At 33.8% G+C, this 26,359-nt stretch overlaps 1 protein-coding gene across 8 annotated transcripts in view; it reads right to left on the bottom strand.

The window, feature by feature from the left end:
* Nucleotides 1-26,359, bottom strand: part of HNF4G (hepatocyte nuclear factor 4 gamma) — a 157,377-nt gene that overhangs the window by 51,552 nt on the left and 79,466 nt on the right. Inside the window, exon 3 of one of the 8 annotated variants that reach the window (XM_077942845.1) lies at nucleotides 22,578-22,669. The exons of the other annotated variants lie outside the window; for them this stretch is intronic. The gene's annotated coding sequence lies outside the window, so the exon portion shown is untranslated. The remainder of the gene's footprint in view (nucleotides 1-22,577; nucleotides 22,670-26,359) is intronic. 8 annotated transcript variants of the gene reach the window in all.

Here is a 26,359-nt window from a genome sequence, read left to right as displayed (position 1 = left end):
CCCCATCGTATCTTGGAAGTAACTAACTTGCTTTTGATTTTACAGGCTCATAAGGGAAGGGACTTGCCTTGTCTTTGATGAGATTTTGGACTGTGGACTTTTGAGTTAATGCTGAAATGAGATAAGACTTTAGGGGACTGTTGGAAAGGCATGATTGGTTTTGAAATGTAAGGATATGAGATTTGGGAAGAGACAGGACAGAATGATATGGTTTGGCTGTGTCTCCACCAAAATTTAATCTTAAAATATAGCTCCCATAATTCCCATAGGTAATGGGAGGGACCTGATGGTAGGTAATTGATACATGGGATGGGTCTTTCCCATGCTATTCTCATGATAGTGAATAAGTCTCACGATATCTGATGGTTTTATAAAGAGAAGTTCCCTTACACACGCTCTCTTGCCTGACACCATGTAAGACATGACTTTGCTTCTCCTTTGCCTTCTCCCATGATTGTGAGACCTCCCTGGCCATGTGGAACTGTGATTCCATTAAACTCCTTTTCTTTATAAGTTACCCAGTCTTGGATATGTCTTTATTAGCAGCATGATACAATCAGAAAATCATTAAGTAAAATGAAGTTGGCGTAGCTATATCAATTTCAGGCAAAAAAGAGTTAACAAAAAGGAATATTGTCAGGAGTAATAATAGTGACCTTATATAATGATAAAGGGGTCAATTCTTCAAGAAGACATAAAAATCTTAAATATATATGGACTTAACAAAAGAGCTACAATATATATGAAGCAAAAATTCATAAATCTGAAATATGCTAATTCACAATAACGGTTGAATTCTTCACTCCTCTCTCAGTGATTGATAGAACAAGAAACAGAAATTCAGTAAGGATGTAGGTGACCAAACAATCAATCAATTTTATCTAGTTGACATTTATAGAAGATTTCACTCAATACTAGCAATATAAACATTCTATTCAAGTACACAGGGAACATTCAAGAAGATGAACCCTATTCTGGGTCATAAAATAAACATTGAAAAATATAAAGGAATAAAAATCACATAAAGTATAATTGTGGACCATGACAAAATTAAACTAGAAATTAATAATAAAAAGATACCTGGAAAAAGTACTCTAATGTTGGGATATTAAATCAACAACAACAACAACAACAACAAATAACCCATAGGCAAAAGAGGAAGGCTTATTGAAAAAAAATATTTTGAACTAAATGAAAATGCAACATTTTAAAATTCTGGGTTGAAACTAAAGCAGTGCTTAGAGGAAAATGTATAATATTAAATGTGTAACGATTAATTTATGTTTCAACTTGACTGGGCTGAGTGATGCTGTTTACAGACAGCTGGTAAACGTTATTTCTGGGTTTGTCTCTGAGGGTGTTTCCAGAATAGATTAACATTTGAATTAGTAGACTTAGTAAAAGATGGTGGCCCTCAGGCAGGGCGTGGTAGCTTGAGACTGCAATCCCAGCACTTTGGAAGGCTGAGACAGGCAGATCACCTGAGGTCGAGAGTTTCAGACCAGCCTGACTAAGATGGAGAAACCCTGTCTCTAATAAAAATACAAAATTAGCCGGGGCATGGGGGTGCATGTCTGTAATCCCAGCTACTCGGGAGGCTGAGGCAGGAGAATCGCTTAAACCCAGGAGGGGGAGGTTGCAGTGAGCCGAGATCGCACCATTGCACTCCAGCCTAGGCAAGAAGAATGAAACTCCATCTCAAAAACAAAAACAAAAACATGGTGGCCCTCATGAATATGGGTGGGCATTATCCAATCCTTTGCGGGCCCCAAATAGAAGAAAAACTCAGAGTAGAGGTGAATTTATTCTCTCTGTTTGAGTCAGGACATCCATTTTCTTCTGCTTTTGGACATCGGTACTCCAAGGTTTTGGCCCTTTGACTCTGAATAGAGCTTACACCACTGTCTTCCTGCTTCTCCCCTCCCCTTCACAGTTCTCAGGCCTTTGGACTGAACTAAACCACACTAGTTTTCCTGGGTCTTCAGTTTGTTGATGTGAATAGCATATTGTGGGACTTCTCAGCCTTAACAATCATGTGAGCCAATTTCTATAATGAATATATATGTATGTGTCTGTGTGGGTGTGTGTGTCCTATTGGTTGTTTCTCTGGAGAATCATGCCTAATTCAAAGTGCTTATATTAGAAAAGAAGAAAGATCTAAAATCAATAACCTAAAATCGCAGATTACTGAAAAACTGAAGAAACTACAGGAAGGAGAGAAAATTAAACCTAAAATAAAGTAATTTAAAAAATACAAAAAATATGCACAAAGACAAATAGCTTATAAATTGCACAGTTGAGAATATCAATCAGGTGTTACAGCTCTGAATTCTGGGTGCTTAACTAGCAATGGAACACTGGAAAGACTGGTAAACAAAGCAACACATAGACATTGATGAGCATGAACTAAAATAACTAGAGTACTACTGGTTGACAATAATATTTAAGTTAAACAGGAGGTAATCCTTAAAACTTCTTAAGGGTTTATATTATTTAAATGACAAATATATTTATTAATTTTGAACTCGAATCAAATAAGCAAGTTACATTATAGTTTAATAAGTAAAATAATATTTATAACAGAAAAGAAAAGCTAAAAATGGAGGAGGATGAAAGAGAAGGTTATTAATCAATGCAAAGGCAGAAAATAATTTTGAAAAAGAATAACTAAAGAAATCACAAGTAAAATGACATATATAAGCAACCATTATAAATGTCACTTGAAAACAAACTTATAACTTTTCTAAAACAACGCAAACAGCAGCAACAAAACCCTGCTTTATTTATTTAAAAAATGCAAATCTATTGTATAAAATTTGAAAGTAAAAAGATGGGCCAGGTGGAGTGGCTCATACCTGTAATCCCATCACTTTGAGAGGCCAAAGCAGGCAGATCACAAGGTCAGGAGTTCGAGACCAACCTGATCAAAATGGTGAAACCCCATCTCTACTGAAACTACAAAAATTAGTGGGGCGTGGTGGCGCACGCCTGTAGTCTCAGCTACTTGGGAGGCTGAGGCAGGAGAATTGCTTGAACTCAGGAGGCGGAGGTTGCAGTGAGCCAAGAATATACCATCACACTCCAACCTGGACAACAACAAAAAGAAAGAAAGAGAGGAAGGAAAGAAGGAAAGAAGGAAAGAAGGAAGGAAGGAAGGAAGGAAGGAAGGAAGGAAGGAAGGAAGGAAGGAAGGAAGGAAGGAAGGAAGGAAGGAAGGGAGAAAAGAAAAAAGAAAAAGAAAAAAAGTAAAAAGATAGAAAAAATAAACCAAGCACACAAGCAGAAGAGAGATGTATGTCAATATTAGACAAAAAAAATTTCAAGACCAAAAAAAGCATTATGAAAGAAAAAGAATCACTATGTAATGGTAGCATACTACAATGGAAAGTAAAACTACTAAGCTTATATTTAGCTTATTTATCCATTAATATAGACTAGAAATATACAAAGCAAGAATGGAAAAAATTAGAAAAGTGGAAAATCAATGTTAATTCAAACCTTCGATACATATCTTTTTGCAACTGATAGATAAAGGAGAAAAAGGCCGGGCGCGGTGGCTCAAGCCTGTAATCCCAGCACTTTGGGAGGCCGAGACGGGCGGATCACGAGGCCAGGAGATCGAGACCATCCTGGCTAACACAGTGAAACCCCGTCTCTACTAAAAAAAAAATACAAAAAACTAGCCGGGCGAGGTGGCGGGCGCCTATAGTCCCAGCTACTCGGGAGGCTGAGGCAGGAGAATGGCGTAAACCCGGGAGGCGGAGCTTGCAGTGAGCTGAGATCCGGCCACTGTACTCCAGCCCGGGCAACAGAGTGAGACTCCGTCTCAAAAAAAAAAAAAAAAAAAAAAAAAAAGATAAAGGAGAAAAAAATAACAAACTAATAGAATGCACATATACAGAAGCCTTCATCTGACAATTAGAAAATACGTTTTTTTGTCAATGATTCATGAACATTTAAAAAAATGACTATGGAGAAAGTCTTAACCTAAAAATGAAAAAAAGTATTGTATAGATCCCATTCTCTAAATAAAATATAATAAAATGAGAAATAAAAAATAAAATAATAAAAAGTCCACTTGCTTTCAAACATTAAGAAAAATCTAATCTAAATAATATGAATTGAATTAGAAATTAGAAAGCAAAGTAAGAAAAAACATCTACTTTTGCATGAAACAACTAGAGTTGGAGAAAAATTTAGAGTCTCAAGTACAATTTAAAAAGTCAGAAAACAAGCAGCAGGGAAAAAAAAAACACAATAGATATAAAATAGTAAAAATGTGTCAATTATTGAAATAAAAAAGCAAAGATTAAGTAAAGAGTCTTGACAAGGTCAAGTTTATTATTGTGAAGACAATTAATTGGTAATAAGTATCTGGCAAGTCTTACTAAGAAAAAAGGAAAAAGACACAAAGAATGTTAGACATTAAAAACAAAACATAAGAATTATAGTAGATGCTCAAAAATAGCCTGTGAATATTCTGAACAATTTTATGGCAACTTTCCTAAACAAATTGAACTCAAATTTGATCACAAGATGGGCATTTTTCTAAACAAGTTTAACAAATTTAATCATAAAAAATAGAAAATCTGAATAAAGTCATCACTATTTTTAAAAACGTGGCCAGGTGCAGTGGCTCACGCCTGTAATCGCAGCACTTTTGGAGGCCGAGACGGGCTTATCACCTGAGGTCAGGAATTGAAGACTAGCCTGGCCAACATGGCGAAACCCTGTCTCCACTAAAAACACAAAAATTAGCTGGGGGTGGTGGTAGGAGCTTGTAGTCCTGGCTACTCAGTAGGCTGAGGCAGGAGAATCGCTTGAAACCAGGAGGCAGAGGTAGCAGTGAGCCGAGATCACACCATTGCATTCCAGCCTGTGGGACAAGAGCGAGACTCTTTCTCAAAAAAGAAAAAAGAAAAAACTCTATCAGTTCATTAAAATCTACCTAATAATAAAACTCCAAGCTAAGAAATTTTATAAGCAAATTGTATTAGACATTCAAAAAACACATAACCTCAATCATCTATACACTCTTTTAGAACATAAACCAGAAGTCATACGAAGTCAGCAATGTATAAAAATAAAATACAACAGGACCAAATTGAATATATTGTAAGAACATTAGAATGACAATATTTGCAAATCTATTCATGTGATTCACTACATTAAAAGATTAAAATAATAAAGATGTTTTATTAACTCCATTAAGTTGAAGGAGGAATTACAGGACTTTTTGCCTTTAAGAAAGAATGAGTTGGCCAGGCACGGTGGCTCACGCCTGTAATGCCAGCACTTTGGGAGGTGGAGGCGGGCGGATCACGAGGTCAGGAGATCGAGACCATCCTGGCTAACACAATGAACCCCCGTCTCTACTAAAAATACAAAAAAATTAGCCGGGCATGGTGGCGGGCTCCTATAGTCCCGGCTACTCCGGAGGCTGAGGCAGGAGAATGGCGTGAGCCCAGGAGGCGGAGCTTGCAGTGAGCCGAGATCGCGCCACTGCACTCCAGACTGGGCGACAAAGTGAGACTCCATTTCAAATAATAATAATAATAATAATAATAAAGATGTTTATCTAAAATGAAGTAAGAGAGTCGTTTGGTAAAATTCAATACCTATCCACTATAAAAACGTAGCAAACTGCAAACAAAAATGAACTTTAATATAACTTAAACTAAACATTTCATTAAAGGCAATTAGAATCATTTCCTTTAGTGTCATGAAAGACACAAAATGGCTGCTAGCATTGCTTTTCTTAAATATTTTACTAGAGGCTCTAACAAGAGAGAAATTTCAAGAACAAATAAATTTAAAAACATAAAGATTTGAAAAGAAGAAAAGTATCATTATTTTCAATCAATTTAATTGCTCAAATAGAAAACTCAAAAGAATTTACAATATAATATTAACAAAATCATTCCATGAATTTCCTAGATGTAGACTCAAAAACCAAATATCTATTGTATTCCTCTGTACTGGCCAATAAACTAATAAAAAACAATGAGATTTGAAAGAAATAAAATACTTCCATGCACCAAAGGAACAAAAACACTAGGGTACATTGTAATCTTGTAGAACAAATTAAAATCTTATTAAAGTCAAGCTAAATACATGCAAACATATACCATATTTATGGATGTCAACACTGCTCAAGTTAATCTACAGCTTTAGTTCAACTTTGACCCACAGTAAGTACTGTTTTAATTGTATTTTAAGAAGTGATTCTATAATTGATATATAGTAGAAAAGAAAAAGGCCCAAGGAGGCCAGGATAATTCTGAAGAACAGGGAAAGACCTCCCAATTACATATTAAGGCAAATGTACATGTTATAAAGAAAGTGTGGTTTCATAAAAGAGAGTGAGATTTCATAAAATGAAATCCCAAATACAAACATATGGAGATTAATGACTTACATGTAAAAAGCAAGGTTTTTATAATATAATAATAATTATAATGTGAAATATATTTATTGTCTCAGAACAGAAAAATGAATAATACTAAAAGATGCAAAAAGCACAAACCATAAAGAATATAGTGACACATCTCCTTACATAAATTAAAAAGAAAACTTTTGTGCATCAAAAGATACGAAAATAAAAAGATAAAGTGCTAGCTGGATAAACCATTAGGCAGCAATTTAAAATGATTGATAAATATGAAGAAACACCATGCTAAATTTTAATTTCAGAATTATTTTTAATTACATAGAATCCAACCACATAAAATATATAAATATATATATATATATATATACACACAGGAAATATGTTAACTATGGGGATATATTCTGAGAAATGCATTGTTAGGCAATTTCATTGTTGCGCAAACATCATAGAGTATAATTACACAAACCTAGATGGTATAACCTACTACACACCTGGGCTATATGTTATAGTCTATTGCTGTTAGGCTACAAGTCTGTATAATGTATTACTGTACTAAATACAATAGGCAATTATAACACAATGGTAACCATTTGTGTATTTAAATATAGAAAAAGTGCAGTAAAAATGCAGTATAAAAAAATAAAAAATTGGTACTCCTGTCATGGGCACCTACCATGAAGGGAACTTGGCAACAATACAAGTTGCTCTGGGTAAGTCAGTGAGTGTGTGGTGAGTGAATGTGAAGGCTTAGAACACCATATTTTACACTACTGCAGACTTTATGAATACTGTACACTTAGGCTACACTGAATTTATTTAAAAATGTTTTTTAAAATATATTAACCTTAACTTACTATAACATTTTTACTTTCTACATCTTTAAGTTTTTTTTTAACTTTTTGACTCTTAAAACAGCTTGAAACACATACACATTGTCAACTGTACAAAAATATTTTTTATTGATATCCATATTCTATAAACATTTTCTATTTCTAATTTTTAATTTGTTTTACTTTTTAAACTTTTGTTAAAATATAAAGACAAATACACACACCTTAGTCAAGGCCTACACAGGGTTAGGATAATCAATATCACTGCCTTCCACCTCCATATCTTGTCCCATTGGAAGGTTTTCAGGGGCAAAAACATTTGTGGAGCTGTCATCACCTATGATAATAATGCCTTTCTCTGGAATACCTCCTGAAGAAACAGCCTGAGGCTCTTTTATAGTAATTTGTCTTTAATAAGTAGAAGTACAATCTAAAATAAGGATTAAAAAGTGTAGTAAATATATAAACCAGCAACATAGTCATTTATTACTAATACCAAGTGTTATGTATTGTACCTAATTGCATGTGCAATACTTCCTTATGATCGGCAGTATAGTAGGTTTGTTTACACCAGCATCACCACAAACATGTGAATAATGCATTGCCCCATGACATTATAACAGCTATGACATCATTAGCCATAGGAACTTTTTGGCTCCATTATAATCCTATGGACCACCATCTTTATATGTGGTCCACCATTGACCAAAACATCATTATACATCACGTGACTATGTTTTGTTGTCCAGAACATCATTATGCAGCATATTATGCAGCATACGAGAGACAGAAGATAAAGTTCCATTGATGAGTCTTATCTAAAAGTCTTACTTTGCACGATTTCCAAATGAATCATGACTATGACTATTAAAATATATGTGTTCCACAATGCACTATATTAATAGGCATTAGAATGTTCAGGCTTCTCACATCCAACCCTAATTGCAGAATTCCTGTTAGTCTCTCCAGTCTTTATATACACCTCTTGGCATGTGGTCTCCTAGGACAAATCTTAGATCCAGGACACCAAATACGAATCTTTGACTCCCAAGGGTTTCCACCTTCTACTTCTTTGTCATGTTGGCTCAGTCCTTGGCTCTTCACAATGAAAACTTCCCCTTACACTTCCCTTGGATGTGTTCTAGTCATCTAGAGCACACTAGAACTAGGAATTTGACCCCAAGCCTAATTACAAATATCTCAACTTGCTCCAGCCAATCCTCTTCTGATTTCTCTGCTTACAGACCTCAGCTGACTTCTAAATAAGTGGAGTCCTATGGGTATGTCATCCTCCATGATACCTTAAACTCACCCTCTTAGCACACATTTCTGTAATTTTCTGTTTGTGTGTCTCCTTAACCAGACTCTCAGGCTTATAGTCACTTCCAGTTCATCTTTCTTATAAGTCAGTAAAACTGAATTTTCTAAAATTCATTCATGACATCATTCACTCAAAACTCTTCAATAGCTTTCCACTGCTCTTAGGATAGAGCGTAAATTCCTCTTCATGGATTACAAGACACTTCAAACTCAGTTCTGGCCTTCTTCAGCTCCATCTTTTGTCACTCAACTCTTCCCCTCTAACCTTCAATATTAATGAACTTCTCAGTTCATGTTTTCTCTTGCCTCCGTGTTTCCTACGTGGTTATAGCTCCTGTCTTTCCCCTTACTACAATCTGTTCTTCCCCTAATATAAAGATCAATAGTTATCGTCAATACTTGAGTTGTGCTTTCAGCTAGATTCTAAGCTCTTTGAAAAGTGGTTCTTTTGTCTTAACGCTGTATATCTACTAGATGAAAAAATGAGGTTTCAATAGCTTTTGAATAAATGAATAATTTTAAAACTAGAAAGTTCTTTTTTAAGAGATTTAATAAATTTTTCATGCAGTTATTAAGGCCCAATATTTTATGTCACTGTTTAATATATTTAGAATTTATTTGGGGCCATGGTGTAAGATGGAGATCTAGCTTCCTTTTGTTTCTTTTTTGAAGTAAATGTTTTTGTACCTCCATGTCAATCGTCACAGAAACATATTTTATTTGGATATTACAAGATTAAAAAAATTGTTCAAGGCTTGTGCCCAGCCCCTTTTCTCAAATAGAGCATGGAAAAGTTCTTTTTGGAGATAGAGAGTAGAGGAAAGGAGCTCCTGGGCCAATCTCCCTGCCTGTCCTAGAAGGATGGGGCTTTCTGTATACAGAAAAGGGTCATTTAGTCTACTCGTTAAAATATTCTGTTTGTCTATTCCTGTTCCAACACCATCACTGTATTCTTATAATGTTGTTTAGCCATTGATATGGTTATTCTCCCTTTTATTTTTATCTTTTTTTCAAAATTATTATTTTATTCTGTTTATTATATGAAAATTAACTTTGGAATCCTTTTCGCAAGCTTTGTTCAAACTATAAATTAATTTAAAAACTCCTAAATTCTCCACATATTTTAGTTTTCTTACACAGAAATCTGACAATTCCATTTTTTTTATGTTTTAAGTCATTGAATAAGTTTAAAATTGTCTTAAACTTTGCACATCTCTGCTTAGAATTATTCTGAAACACCATGTACTTTAAAAACATGTAACTAGTTAAATTTTGATGAATTAATTCTTTTTGAACAAGTTTTATAACTTTATTATATATATCAAATAGTTTTATAAAATGCATTATTGAAAAGAGAATAGCAATGCTCATCACTACCTTTTCATGTTTTTAATTATAAAAGTTACATAAGCTTTGATTGCAAATGAAAAATTTAAAGTAAACTTTAAAATTTATGTCAATTAGAATTTTAAAAGTCCGCTGGGCACAGTGGCTCACGACTGTAATCCCAGCCCTTTTGGAGGCCAATGCAGGTGGATCATGAGGTCAAGAGTTTGAGACCAGCTTGGCCAAGATGGAGAAATCCCATCTCTATTAAAAACACAAAAATTAACTGGGCATGGTGGTGGGCACCTGTAATCCCAGCTACTCGGGAGGCAGAGGCAGGAGAATTTGCTTGAATCCAGGAGGTGGAGGTTGCAGTGAGCCAAGATCACACCACTGCACTGCAGCCTGGGCGAGAGAGCAAGACTCCATCACAAAAAAAGAAAGAAAGAATTTTAAAAGTCAGTAGTTTCCTCTTCATTGGCAAATCTCTACATAGAGATAGAGATTGTAATAAAATAGAAATTAAGGAGATAGATTACATATAAAAATAGATAATATCTGTCCATTTATAATTCCTACATATAATCTATATGTATATACAAAATAAAATGTATATTTCACAAACACACATATAAACATACAAATGCACATGTAGAATTTCTGTCTGTCTATCTATCTATCTATCTATCTATCTATCTATCTATCTATCTATCATCTATTATATATGTTCTTTTCATAAACCTGTAACATTTTTAGGTCCAAATAAAATTGTAATGCTCAACCATCAAAACATGAATATCATTCTACATTAACACATAAAGACCTATCTCATCTTTCAGCCACTGCATAAAAAGCTTTTGCTGCTGTTGTTGTTGTTGCAGTTGCCAAAAAAGAACTTTGCCTAGCCCACAAGAATTTGTTTTTGCACTCTATCACAGAATTGTCTGGAAGAGGAAAATAATCCTTACCAGTTAACTTTTGCTACTCTAAGAGAGAAGAAAAGTGGAATTTAGAAAAATCCAGGACATAAAAGCACATTCAGAAAATATTTAAGAACTATAATTAAATGTTAGTGAGCCAGTTCAATCGTGAAATCTAATAAGCTTTGAATTAGAAAGGAGGTCAAAGGGAACTACACTGTAGTAATCAAAATATATGCCTCCTTGTAAGAATTCAGGGATATGAGAATGAGGTGGTTTGTTAATTATTTTCTCTGATTAGGTGACCCACTTCTCCCCATGTACATTTAAATATTAATCAGAGATTCACTTTAGTGCAGTATTATTCAAAAGGATAAAATGAGGGAAAAGTTCAAGTATAAGATAAACAGCCAGTGAATGTAGAAGATAAGTTTCCTGCTTATTAAACTTAGTATTAAAGCTGCTTGTACATTTTATGATAAGTTTTATTCTTGCTATCCTATAAACTGAACTTTCATTTTTATAAAATTAGCTTTATATTTTTTGACAGAAATTTCAAACTCAGATTCTTAAAATCTTAAAATCACTAAATCTTCGACTTTTCAGGCATACAATTATTTAACTTTTATACTACCTAGTTTCTATATACCAGAAGATTGGTATGAAGAGATAGAAAGAAAAGGTATAATTCTTTCTAAGATATGCCTAATGTTAAATTACTGACATAATCATTTTTAAAAGTGTACCCAGATTTTTAAAATGCAAATCAGTTTTATTTTCGTTAAGAAAAATAACCCACTATACTAATCAATTTTAAAAGTTCAATTTTGCCCCCAAGAATCTTAAACTCTAGAGATGCCATTTCTAACTTAAAAAATTAATTAAAATGCACTGTTAGTTATTACAAACAGACTGTCAAGGGTCATTCCACTTAAATTATTGAGTAGTAACAGAGTTAATTATTCAGAGCTCGTGTCTCTACAAAATGTTTAAAATATAACTCATAGTTAAATGAATTCATTACATTCTTCCTCAGATGATTTTTTAACTAGATGAAAAAAGTGTCGAGAATTCCCAAATACGTATATTTGCAGCTCTTGTATTATGTTCTTTTTTTGGAACGCTTGCATTACAGAGTTTACAGAATAACTCTATCATAAGGCACGTTTATAAATGTTTGTAAATGACAAGGCAGTGAAACTGAAACAAAAAGATTGGGAGGTAAAACGATGTTAAATATTTTGCTTTAACTTTGTTCATATTTTAGTGAATGAATATCGTTTCAAAACATTCTGGATCTGAGGTCCCAAACTTTTGAGACCTTTGTACTGTTTGTCTTGTGCTGGAATAAGGGTTAAAGAATGATGTAGAGAGAGAAGCCAACTCAGGTTAGAACACACACAAGTCCACATTCATTTGCATATTCCAAAGGTGTATCTACAGGCAAGAAATGCAGAGTATAAATGAATCAGGAAAGAAGCACAGCTAGCAAGGAGCTTAAGGACATCTCAGACTAATGTTCCATTTCGCGGTTGAGGAGACAAAGAAGTTAAGTGACTTGTCAAAGGTCCACCAACAAGTTAGCAAAAGAGTTGAGAGTTTAGAAATCAGTAACTACCAATATTTAGTGGCTAAAACCAGTACTCGTACTGAAAACTAACATTTTCAGAAAAGGTTGGTACGGAGAAACAGAGACCTTCCCTCCAAACCCTAGTAAATTATCCATAAAACCCTCTGAAAAGAAAATTTCTCAGTGATAACCATGAGTGTTAAGAATTGAGCATATCCCAGATTCTGGTAGAAGTTTCTATAATCACCTACATTAATGAGTGGAATTAAGAAATATTCACTCATCTTTCCTCTCTTGTCCCACCAAATGTAGTAGATATAATTCAAAAGTACAATATTATAAAGTGAAAGAGATTAGAGATTCACACTAGTTTCCACAATTCACAATTCACTGTATAAAATCCCAGGGTTACTTATAAATAAGTTATAAGAGATCATTTTAATTTGTAATGAAAATATCCTAATAAAAAGACCTAATAGAAAGACCATAATCAACAAATCATCATCAGTACAATATAAACTTGCAACTTAGACAAAGGGAAATATAAATAGAAAACTAACATTGGGAAATGTCCAAATTTGATGATAATTACAGTGCATTAACCTCAAAATATATTATGCCTAGAAAATGAACTTTTTGTAAATGACATTATGTATTGCAGATAATTAATATCACTCGTGCAACACTAATAACAATGTAAATTGCCCTCCTATGAAACGTATATGTATATGTGTATATATGTTTGTAAGTGTATAATACATATGTATATATCAAGAGTTAAAATACTTGTAACTTTTGACCTAGTAATCCCAGTTCTAAAATCTTTCTTGAGATTTAGTAACCAGAACTATCTTTGATATTTTAAAGGGGGAAACGTTTGTTAATATAAAAGGTAAAAAAATATGTTTTGTTTTCTTCCCTGATCATATCCAGATTTTTTTGTTTTTGTTTTGTTTTTGCTTTTTTTGGACAAAGTCTTACCCTGTCACCCAGGCTGGAGTGCAGTGGCACAATCTCAGCTCAACTCACTGAAACCTGTGCCTCCTGGTTCAAGGGATTCTCCTGCCTCAGTTTCCTGAGTAGCTGGGACCACAGGTGTGTGCCACCATGCCTGGCTAATTTTTATATTTTTAGTAGAGACGGGGTTTCACCATGTTGGCCGGGCTGGTCTGGAACTTCCTGACCTCAGAAGATCCACCTGCCTTGGCCTCCCAGCACACCCATAATTTTATTAGCTTTTAGGATTATGGAAACAACTTAGATTCATGTATTCTAAAAATAATCCACAATTACTCCTAGGCCTTTAGATGACTTGGAACTTTCTCTTTACTAATTTTAAACTGGTTCCCATCCACAGCAAAAGATTACAGCTTGTGACCATGTGATTTTCTCATACATGACACATTCTCACTGGCACACCCAGAGTTATCAGCAATTTTCAGAACTCTGTAAGCTCTCCACTCCTATAAGTACTATAAGGACTCCACTCCTCTTTGTCTGACTCAAAAAATCATTTTATAATTCAAGAGAGTAAGAGTATTTATAGGTGCAACACATTCTAACATGCAACACTGAGCTCTAACAAACAACAAGCCTCAGACTTCAGTCAAGTATTGTAAGTAACAAATTATTCAGAACACAAACAACAATGACTGTGACACATTAGCTCATCACAGCACCATGGATAAAAAGCTCTGATCTAGACCAGAAGCTATTGCAAAAATATCTTGACAACATCTATCATTGGAAGCCAGACACACTGTACACCCAACTTTCTTGAACTATCATTCTTACTATTAGCAATAAAAAGAATATGGCATTAAGTGATCAATCTATGACATCTCTGTGTTACTTTACATGTTTTTATTTATTTAATACTCATAGCTCTGTAGGTGATCACCATTTTTCTCTTTATTTTACAGAGAGGAAATTGAGGCTTAGAGAGTTTAGTACTTGCCCAAGGCTTAGTAAGCAGCAAAACCAAACACAAACGCAGGGCTCTCTAATGTCAAAGTCTGCTCTCTTAACCAGTGCTTTCCTTTACCACAGAAAATTGTTTCTAATATTTGAGAATTATTTACCTATGGAGTTTTCTATATGAAAAGTGATCTCTTTTTCCTTTCAGATCCCCCTGCTGCCCTTCCTAATAATATCTCACTATTTCATAGATACTATGTATCTGTCCAGAAAAAGTGTATGCAAGTAAAAACTGCATAGGTATAAGTGTTTGTGGACTTTCGAAGTACAAATATATTACAATATGCATTTTGTTTTGCATATTTTGTTTGAAAATGTATCCGTATCATCATATAATGGACTACTCCCCAACTAATAGACAGTTTCAGACTTTTGCTATTACAGATAATATCATGAATAGCCTACAAACATAATAGCTAACAATTTGTGTCTTTCTAAAGAAAGAATTTCTGAGTCAAAGGTATAGACCTCTTTTATTTTTAGGTCAAATTACTTCAAAGCAATTATAATAATTACACACACTCCAACAATATATCATACTAGAATGCCTGTTTTTCCACAACCTCTTCAATACCAAATATTAAAAGACATGTTTAAAAACTGAATGGTAAGAGCAGTATTACATTGTTTACCCTTGTGTTTCTTTAATTATTTGTACAGGATGAGGCATTTTAGTATATTTTTATAGCTTACTTTTTCTTTTGAGCTACATGTTTTTGTCCTTTGCCCATTAAGCTGTTTGTTATTTTCTTGTCACTTGATAAAAGCTTTTTACATATTAAAATTAACATTTATCTAAAATATGCTATAAACTACTATTTTTGTAATGCAGGTTTATAAAATTCATCAAGTCAAATTTTATTATTTGTTATCTCTATGTTTTACTGTGTTTATACAGGGTATCCTCATAAGGATCAGGGAAAACATGTTCTCTCAATTCTCTCTCTTTCACACAACTTTTATATATACATTATTTTATGTTTAAAACCTGTTTTTAAGTTTGAGAAATCTATTGTATAAATGCCGACTATAGTTAATAATACTTGCAAATCACTAAGAACATAGACTTGAGGGCCAGGCGTGGTGGCTCAGGCTTGTAATCTCAGCACTTTGGGAGGCCGAGGTGGGTGGATCACAAGGTCAGCAGATGGAGACCATCCTGGCTAACAGGGTGAAAGAAACCTCGACTCTACTAAAAATACAAAAATTAGTCAGGCATGGTGGTGCATGCCTGTAGTCCCAGCTACTCAGGAGGGTAAGGCAAGAGGCTTGAATCCAGGAGGCAGAGGTTGCAGTGAGCCGAGATTGTGCCACTGCACTCTAGCCTGGGCAACAAAGCGAGACTCCATCTCAAAAAAAAAAAAAAAAAAAAAATTCAGTATTCTCATCATGAAAAAAAATAATTATGTGAGATAATGCATACGTTAATTAGCTTGGTTCAGTCATTCCATGATACGTATTTTAAAACACCAATGTTGTATACCGTAAGTATATACCATTTTAATTTGTCAATTTAACATTTTTTAAAAATTTTTGTTTTATCTGGGATATATTTTGGCATAATATGTGAAGTTGGTAAGCGATGTAATTTTTTTCTCTGATGGAATGTGAACCAAATGTCTACACAACATTACTGAAGAAAATCTCTTCAATAATTTTTCATGTGAAAAAAATAACAAAACTATGTGTGTGTGTTTAGGAGTATATTTGGATTCTGTTTCAACTTACTGATCTGTATATTATGTACCAAATATTACCAAACATTTTGTTTTTTGAGACAGGATCTCACTGTGTCAGCCAGGCTGGAATGCAGTTGCTTAATCATAGCTCACTGCAGCCTCAGACTCCTGGGCTGAGCCTCTGGTCTCAGTCTCTCAAGTAAGTGGGACTACAGGTGTGCGTACCATGTCTGGATCATTTTTTTATTATTTTTTGTGGAGATAGGATCTCCCTATCTTGCCCAGGCTTGTCTCAAATCCCTGGCCTCAAGTGATCCCCCCACATTGGCCTCTCAAAGTGCTGGGATTTACAAGTATGAGCCACCTTGTCCGACTGTAAACTTTTAAAATTCCTGTAGTTTTATAATATGTTTTAAAATCTGGTACTCTTCATTATTCTCCCCTTGTTAGTCTTTTTTATTAAAATTTCCCAGGATAAAATCTAATATAATTATATATAATAAACTATAAACACATTTTATATGTATATATATGTTTATTATATTTATTTATAATTTAGTGGCTTTAAGTATATTCAAAAGGTTGGACAAGTATCACCAGTATCTAATTTCAGAACATTTTCATCAGTCCTCAAAAAGCCAATATACATTAACTGTCATGCCCATCCTCCCTCCCCTTCCCCCTGAAAAATACTAATCGATATTCTTTCTTTATTAAATTTTCTCATTCTGGACATTTCATCTGAAGGGAATTGTACAATATTTTGTGTACATGTGTGTCTTGTTTCACTTAGTCTAATGTTTTCAAGGCTAATCCATGTTGTAATAGGTATCAACACTTCATTTATTATGGCTGAATGATATTCTATTACATGAATATAATCCATTTTCCTATCCATATGTTAGGAAATACAAATTATTTCCACTATTCAGTTTTTATGAACAATGCTATAGACATTGTTATGTAATGTTTCATATGAACATATATTTTAAATGCTCTTGGGTACATGTTCTAAAGAGAAATTGCTAGATCATATGGTAACTCTATGTTTGTCTTCATGAAAAACTGTTAACATTTCCCAGAGCAGTTGTCCATTTTACATTCCAACCAGTAATATATGAGATTTCAGTTTCTCCATATCCTCACCAACACTTGTTACTTTCTGCCTTTTTCATTATAGCCATTGTGGGGGATGTAAAGCATTATCTCATCGTTTTAAATTGCATTTTCCTAATGACTAATGATGTTGGACATCTTTTCATGTGCTTACTGTTCATTTATATATCGTCTTTAAAGTAACCCCTATTAAAATCTTTTGCCCATTTTTGATTGAGCTTTCATTGTATTATTGCTGCAGTGTAAGAGTTCTTTATATATTCTGGATACTAGACCCTTATCAGACCTAAGATTTATAAACATTATCTCACATTCGATAAATTGTCTCTTTACTTTCTTGATAATGTCTTTTGAAGCACAGTGGGTTAATTTTGGTGAAGTCTAATTTATTTTTTCTTTTGTAGTTTGTGCTTTAGTGTGATATCTAATAATCCATTGCTTAATACACGCTCATGAATATGTTTTCTTTTAAGGGTTTGATAGTTCTAGCAGTTACATTTGTGTCATTGATCACTTTTAGTTAATTTTTGTATGTTATATCAGGTAAGCATTCAACATTTTTCTTTTGCATGTAAATTTCCAGTTGTCCTGGCTCCATTTGTTGGAGAGACTATTGCTTCTCAATTGAATTGTCTTTGTGCCCTTGTCAAAATCAATTGATCATAAACTTATGAGGTTTTTCCCCCACTGTACTCTCAATTCTATTTCATTAATCTATATATCTATTCTTATATTAGGACTGTACAGCTTTCATTACTGTACCTTTGTCATAAGTTTTGAAATTAGAAAGTGTGAGTCATTCAGCTGTGTTCTTTTTGTTGTTGTTAAATTTTGTTTTTTGCATATTTGGGGTCTCTTGAATTTTCATCTGAACTTTGTTATCAGCTTGTCAAGGTCTGCAAAAAAAAAGGCAACTGGAATTTTGTTAGGACTATGTTAAATATGCAGATCAATTTGTGCAGAGTATTGCCATCTTACATGTATATTAAATCTTTCAATTCATGAACATGGGATGTCTTTCCAATTATTAAGTAATTCTTCTATTTCTCTCAACAATGTTTGCAGTTTTTAGCGTACAAGTCTTGTATTTCTTTTGTTAAATGTGTTTCATAGTACTTTATTATTTTAAAGCTATTGGTAATGAAATTATTTTCTTATTTCACCTTCTGATTGTTGATTGCTAATGTATAGAAATTAAACTAATTTTTGTATGTTAACCTTGTATCTATCCTACAACTCTGTTGAACCCATTTAGTACTTTGAATAGCTACTGAGGGATTTCTTCGGGCTTTCTATATAAAACATCATGTCATCTGCAAATTGACATAGTTTTACTTCTTCCTTTCCAATCTGGACACCTTTTCTTTCTTTTTCTTGCCTAGTTGCCCTGGCTTGAACCTCCAGTAAAATGCTAAATAGAAGTAGCAAAAAGAGACATTCTTATCTTGTCCCCGACTCCAAATATTTCAGCATTTGTTTGATGTTTGACATGAATTTGCCAAAAAATGTACTTTATTTGGTTACTAAAGTTTAGTTGTATTTCTGACGTTTTAAGTGTTTTTTCTTAAAAGTGTGTTGTATTTTGTAAAATGCTTTTTCTCTTTCTACTGAGATGATCACGTGGTTTTTGTTCTTTATTCTTTTAGTATGCATTGATTTTTTAATGTTGAACCACCTTTCATTTGTGAGATAAAGCCCACTTGATTATGGAAGATAATCCTTTTTTTTTTTTTTTTTTATGTTGTTGTATTTGCCTTGTTAGTACGTATTTTGATGAGGATTTTTTGCACTTATATTCATAAGATTACTGGTCTGTCCATTTTTTTTTCTTTTGATGTCTTCATCTGGTTTTGTTATCAGGGTAACACTGGCCTCATATAATAAGTGTGTTTCCTTCTCTTCAATTTCTGGAAGTGTTTTCAAAGAATTTGTGATAATTTGTCTTTAAATATTTGTTCGAATTCAACAGTGAAGTCATACAATCCTAGGCTTTTTTGTGGGAATTTTTTTGATCACTAATTTAATTATTTTACATATTATAAGCCTATTCAGAGTTGCTATTTTTACTTCAGTCAGATTTGATACTTTGTGTCTTCCTAGAAATTTGTCCATTTCTTCTAGATTATCAAATTTGTTATGAAACTTCACTGTTCCTAATGAACTTTCATTGCTTTTTTGTTGCTTGTTAACTTCAAACAAGATAGTAGAAGACCCAAAAATTGGATATGGGTTTTGAATAATATACCTCAAAATGAAGAGTCATAATTAGAAAAATATTATTCATTTAGAGAAATTTGATTTATATATAACGTTGCTAAGACAAGAATATATGTATCTCTTGCATTAAGCATGTCTTTTTTTTGTCTTGTGTGTTGATAGGGATCCTATGATGGAACTTAAAAATTCTTTGTGGTTCCCAAATGTCCTAGCATTTTCCTGTGGGATGAATACTTCAAATTTCTTTTAAAGTTTTCAGCAGGGTCTCTATTAATATGTATACTATATTAATAATATTCCAGTTAATTTTAAATAGTGTTTGTACATTTTTTGAAATATTTTATAACAAAATCAAAGACATCAGGATAATATTAAATGCAATTTAAGTTTAGTTTCTAAACTGACTTACTGTATCATAGCATAAGAATGTTCTTTTAATTAAAAAAATTCTAGGAATCTTAAAAATAAACTCTTAACCTACAGTAACAAAAGCTGAGAACATAGAAATATCTGGGGAGATTCTTTTTTCAGCACTGTAAAGAAATCCATGATATCTAGGAAAGATCAGTGAACAACTAGGAAGAAAGGCATTTGATGATAATACGAGTTGAAATGAAATGAAGCCTTTCTGCCTTGAATTTATAATTATTTGCTCGTCTTTGGTAGCTACATTAAACCGTTTTATCTTTTTTTTTTTTTCTGAAATGGAGTCTTGCTTTGTCACCCAGGCTAGAGTGCAGTGGCATGAGTTTGGCTCACTGCAACCTCTGCCTCTCGGGTTCAAGCAATTCTCCTGCCTCAGCCTCCCGAGTAGCTGGGATTACAGGCGCCCACCACAACACCCAGCTAATTTTTGTATTTTTAGTAGACACCGGGTTTCATCATGTTGGCCACACTGACCTCGAGCTCCTGACCTCGTGAACCGCCTGCCTTGGCCTCACAAAGTGTTGGGATTACAGGCGTGAGCCACCGCACCTGGTCAAAACTATTTTACCTTTTCTTCAATAAATTATTTATTAGATGTATTATACATTGTACTTTATACTTCATTTAATTTCTGTATAGTATCTAGCCCTCTCCTGGTCTCTATGTGTCCAGCAGTTATGACTTCCTTTTACAAGGAATCAGATGTGGTGCCCTCTGCCTGACAGAATTAAATGTATTTTAATAACCCCAAAACACAAACACAAACACACACCTTTTCTGCCAATAGAGAAAACAGATTATGTTTTAAAACAGAGAGAATATACAACCCTGTTTGGTCCTTAGTCCTCAAGCCCTTCTCCTCTACACAGCATTTACATACCCCATCAAAGCTAGGAAGGAAAAAGCAAAGGGCTGTAGACCCTACTCAACTAGGTTTTTCTGAATCATAGGGCATTGGAACTAAGGAAATATCTTTTCCGCAACAAAATTTGCATTTTGTTGTTAAGATAATGTTTCTAAATCTAGTAGACACTGCTGCTTTTCATTTTTCCAAAAACTGCATTTCTCATAGTCATAAATCTTTAGACAGTCATCAGAACCACAGCAAAACCTTTCTTTGCATATTTTAATGCCATTTATATATATATACACATATATATATAGTTACAATGTATTTGATGCTGCTTCATTATAATTTCTACATATGCTTCTATGTTTTCTATGTCTTTTTTTCCACTTTTCTGGTTGTAGTCTTATTAATTTTCATGGAATAAAAACCAAATATTATAGGAGCTCCTTCATGATAACCAGTTATGTTCTTGAGCTTTGTAGAGAGATTATTTTTTTATAAATTAAGTGGTAAGAAGAGATGCAAGATTCTTTAAGAAATCCAACATTTTGGAGTAAATCCCCTCTGAAAGTTATGAAATGGAGAATTCTGGTGGCTGTTTAAAATAACTAGCAGTTTGAAAATGCCCTGAGAGTCCGGGAGCAGTGGTTCACGCCTGTAATCCCAGCACTTTGGGAGGCCGAGGCAGGCGGATCACGAGGTCAGGAGATCAAGACCATCCTGGCTAACACGGTGAAATCTCGTCTCTACTGAAGATTAAAAAAAAAAAAAAAAAAAAAAAAAAAAAAAAACATTAGCAGTGCGTGACCGCGGGCGCCTGTAGTCCCAGCTACTCCAGAGGCTGAGGCAAGAGAATGGCGTGAACGCGGGAGGCGGAGCTTGCAGTGAGCCCTGATCGCGCCACTGCATTCCAGCCTGGGGGACAGAGCGAGACTCTGTCTCAAAAAAAAAAAAAAAAAAAAAAAAAAAAAAAAAAGAAAATACCCTGAGAAAAACTGGTAACGTCAGGCTTTTGAGTGAGTAGTTAAGGGTTGATGGACTCAGGAAACATAAACAAAAAGACCTCCAGTGTTGTGAAGCTAATGTAACATCCACTGAGTTGAAAAAAATTATTATATTAAGATATATTCAGGAAGCTACTAGAACCCTGCCAGTAGGTATCAGGAAGAGCTCATGACAAGAAAAAAAGAATAAAGGATAACCGTAACTAAAATAGTACTTTAAAAAAGTATCTTTAAGAAGTACATTTTATGGTAAATTTGATTTACTCTTCTTGCAGAATAATTATCTGGATATCTCAAACTTTTTGCATATTACTTATATTAAAATTGGATTTAAATATGCACTACTTTTAAAGAAGTAACAGATTTTTAAATATTAGCTTTGATATTACATTTTTCCGACGAATATTTTGTCATTCAGTTATTAGTTATTAGTAGTACCTGCTCATAACTATAATACAATAGCTCACAAAATGTAAAGACTTTGTTGAAGAGGGAGAGAATAAATAATTGATCAATAATAGGGACAAAAAATGTAGAAATATTGATATTGTTCCATTTCTTTATTAAGGTAAGGGCTATATTGTGCCTATTTCAGTATTATTCTTTATACTGCATATGTAGTGTGTGTGTTTGTATCAAATATTTTGTTATAAAAAATTAAAACTGCCAAGGCGGGCAGATCACTTGAGGCCAGGAGTTCAAGACCAGCCTGGCCAACATGGTGAAACTTCGTCTCTACTAAAACTACAAAAATTAGCCAGGCCTGGTGGCTTGGGCCTGTGGGCTCAGCTACTTGGGGGGCTGAGGCACAAGAATTGCATGAACTCGGGAGGTGGAGGCTGCAGTGAGCCAAGATGGCACCACCGCACTCCAGCCTGGGTAACAGAGGAGACTTTGTCTTAAAAAAAAAAATTAAAAGTGTTCTGTCTTTATGTATGTTATCACACTTGCCTTACACAAGTTCCAAAGTTGACAGAAAGCTCAGGCAGAAACAATTAAATGTCAGGATCCTGTTAGCTCCTCAGTTCAGTGAATTCTGAGGCCTACAGAAACATTACAAGTTAGTAATCCAAAGTCATCTTTAATATAATAACTTCCCATCATTAACAACTATAATAAATGTGATAATAGTGAATGCCATCACATGGAGATATTAAAAATGGAAATTTCAGAGATCTTACAATTGTATTAAAGTTTTCTGTATGAGTTTGCATGATATAAAATACCATTGTTGGTGATTTCAAAGATGACACAATGAGAAGAGTAGGAGGATACTATAAGTTTTAGAAACATAATCTGTGAATCAGTTGCAAACGCATAAATAGAATAAGCAAAAGTCATTTTGTTCCAAAATCTCTGCCATTTTTTCTCTATCATATTCATCTTATTCTGTCTTCAATGTTTTGTTATTTGTTGAGATATACCAGTGTACTACTGGCATCACTTACTAATTGATGGAGACCAAACTATGAAGCTATAGTTTCCTTAACACCAAAAACATCACCTTGCGTATAGATAGCAGATCGTAATTCAAAATCAATTTAAATAAACACTGATTTTGTTACCTTTATAAAGTAGAGATGTTTATTGTTAAATAAATATATTCTTCTATAATTCTGCATTTTAGTGCATGTTTATTTCTACATATGCTATTACTGGTATTACCTAAAATTCAGTCCTTTCAAATATTACATTTCGCTACCATTCATTCATTCAAAAAAAATAATCACCACTTATTATGTTCAAGGCAGTAATTTAGGCAATAATTTCAAGAACTAATAAACCACAATACTGGTCCTTGATAAGACTGTTTCTAAATGCAAGTGATTCATAATATTTTAATGTGTAATCTTTATTTATTACGTTCAATAAAAACAAATTTAATCCTTAGTCTGGAGCAGTATTCTCAATGGTCACAAATTAAAGCCCAATTTATGCAACTGTAATAAAAGACCTTATTAATGTTCATCTCATTATTTCAGGCAATAAAAATGACTTAAATTTTCACATGTCTATCACATGATTTTTTTCTTAGTCTCCTTGTGTATTGTCAACCTGTGTGTGTGTGTTTGTGTGTGTTGTATGGGAGAGTGGAGGCTTTTTTCCTTACTCTCTGTAAAAACAACACTTTGTCTAATTTTATTGTCATTTATTTCATGCTGCTTGTTAATGTATTGAATACATATTTATAATCTCATTAACTGTCTTCTCTTTGCAGAAAGGTTTGATGTTTTAGACAACTCTGATTTCTCTACAATTGTTTCAGCAAAGTATGAACTTAGTAAATTTTGTGAATGAACTCTAAGTTTAAAATCATTCAGTTTTCCTAATATATACTATTACTATTTAAAATAGCAATACAATGCTGCTCAGAGATATGACACTGGAAAAGTATTAATATATGGAAACTAGATTCTATTACTTGGCATTAATGTATATGTCTGCAAATTTGCTTGCAGTGGAAAATGTAACAACAGAGAAAATTAAAGAAAATGTACCCCAATTGTTTGGGACAAATTTTTAAACTTTTTTTTTGAAAAAGAATAACAATAAAAACATAATCAGGCTTAATAAAATTAACAGATTCAGCAAAAAAGTTTTCTAATTCTTGTATATAATAATCAGTGGGAATGATATAGGCTTACCAAACATTGTTTAAACAGGTAAAAAACACTATGAAGCTTACATAACTGATTTTAAAACACTGATGTTAAAATAGATAAAACAGAAAATTTAAATATATTTAAAGTATACTTTTTTGAAAAAGAAATGCAATTGGTAAACAAATATATAGAAAATTTTCATTCTGAACTTAACATTATAAACAATAATTTTTTAACTTTTCCAACTAGCATTTTATTATTTTCAATTACAATACCAAGAATTTATAAGAATGTAGTCAAATGGACCATCTCTTACACTTTTGTTGGGAATATCCATGGTATAAACATTTGGCAAAGCTATTTTGCTATATATGCCTTTATAGCTTTTGCCTCAATTATTCATTTTGTGAGAAAGAAAGCACGCCTTTTTCTAAGCACTCTTCAGGATGGGGAAGCCCGTGTCCAACCAGCCTTCATTTCTTCCCAGGACATGAAACTCAGTCTACTCAGTATAGTTCAGTCTAATAGTTCCTTTCCCTCCAGATATATACCTTGCTTTCTTTTCTGAAATTGTTTGCCACAAATTTGGTCCAATGATGAGATTTTCCCTTCTTCCCAAATTTTACTAAATGTATATAAAATAAGATAGATATACATGTTGTCAATACCTATTTTCACACATATTTAAGTATTTTATGATTCATATGTATATGACTGCATATGTATTTATATGTGTGTGTATGCATATATGCATATATATATATATTTCAGTCATATTCCAACTCTGTTCCCTCATGCATTTCTTGCACAAAGTGGTGTGCAGACTTCCACTTGTTTTTTGTGTCAAACCAATATTATTGTTTAGAGAATTGCACTGTCCCTGTTCCAAAAAGGGAAAAGACAGAGACTGCTTGGATGAGAAGTTCTTCTTTCACTTTTTCTCAAGAGAAATCAGCCTCCTTGCTTATAAATCAAAGTCGGAAATATCTTTCTGGCCTTCCTCGAGTGGTTTCTGTGAGGGTGGGATGAGCCACTGTGTAAGGTCAGCTGGGATGGATAGAAAATAAAAGTAATGGACTTCAGTGTGACTCAGGACCAATCATTGTAATCCCTTCTAGGCTTTGGTTCTTCTCTGCAAAATGAGGATAAAGAGACCAATCTCATAAAATTGCTTTCAGGAATAAATGAGATAAATTATGTGCAAGTGTTATGTAATCTACAAAGAAGTTGTGGTGAAGGCCATCATTATTGGTGAGAATGGGACACATATGTGAAATGTGCAAACATACGGGGGTCAGGATAATGCTCCCATCTGGCGCTAGACCGTGAATTTTATCTGAAAATACTCTGCTTTAACCAGGCTTTGGTTTCTCCTTTAATCTTACATTAAGATTCCTCCCGCTCCTACAGGTTTCTAGCTAAATAGATAGTTTTACATTAAACAATTATTAAACCAGATAACACTCTATCTGATCTCAGACACTACTTAGGGTAATTCATACTATCAATACTGAAAGAATTTAGAAGAGGAGGAAACAAGCAGGTGGTAGTAAGAGTGACTAGATCAGTGTGGGGACGTGGTATTTGAACTGGGCCTTGAAACATTGGAATAATGTTAAGAAGCATTTGAAGCCAGGAATTGAGTATGAAAACAGGTGTAGAAAACTCATCTTAAAGGCGATTACCTTCAGTATGCAAGGGAAGAGTGAAATAAAGTCATAGCAATATGTGCTAGCACAAAGCAGTGTACAAGAAAACCAGCACAGCTCTGGAGTAAACCTGGCCTGGAGAGGATATTATTGAAATAGACTTCAAGCTTCTGGCTAAGGACCTCACTGTCTAAAACCGCTTGTTTGGGTCAAGCATTGTTCTTTGTGTGCCCATCTCTTAACCACAGTGGCCTGTCTAGAAATAGCTGGACTCTTCTGTTTGTAAATCTTCATGGTCTAATCCTTAGTCCTCTAAGCAACTTGCAGTTCCCATTTCAATGAGAATTACAGTCATCTGGCCGGATGCGGTGGCTCACGCCTGTAATCTCAGCACTTTGGGAGGCCGAGATGGGTGGATCACCTGAGGTCAGGTATTTGAGACAAGCCTGGCCAACATGGAGAAGAAACTCCTTCTTTACTA

This window comes from Macaca mulatta, chromosome 8 (assembly GCF_049350105.2).
Source record: "Macaca mulatta isolate MMU2019108-1 chromosome 8, T2T-MMU8v2.0, whole genome shotgun sequence".
Classification (NCBI taxonomy): Eukaryota; Metazoa; Chordata; class Mammalia; order Primates; family Cercopithecidae; genus Macaca; species Macaca mulatta.
The sequence above is the reverse complement of the archived record's forward strand: the minus strand, read 5'-3'. Positions and strand labels throughout refer to the sequence as shown.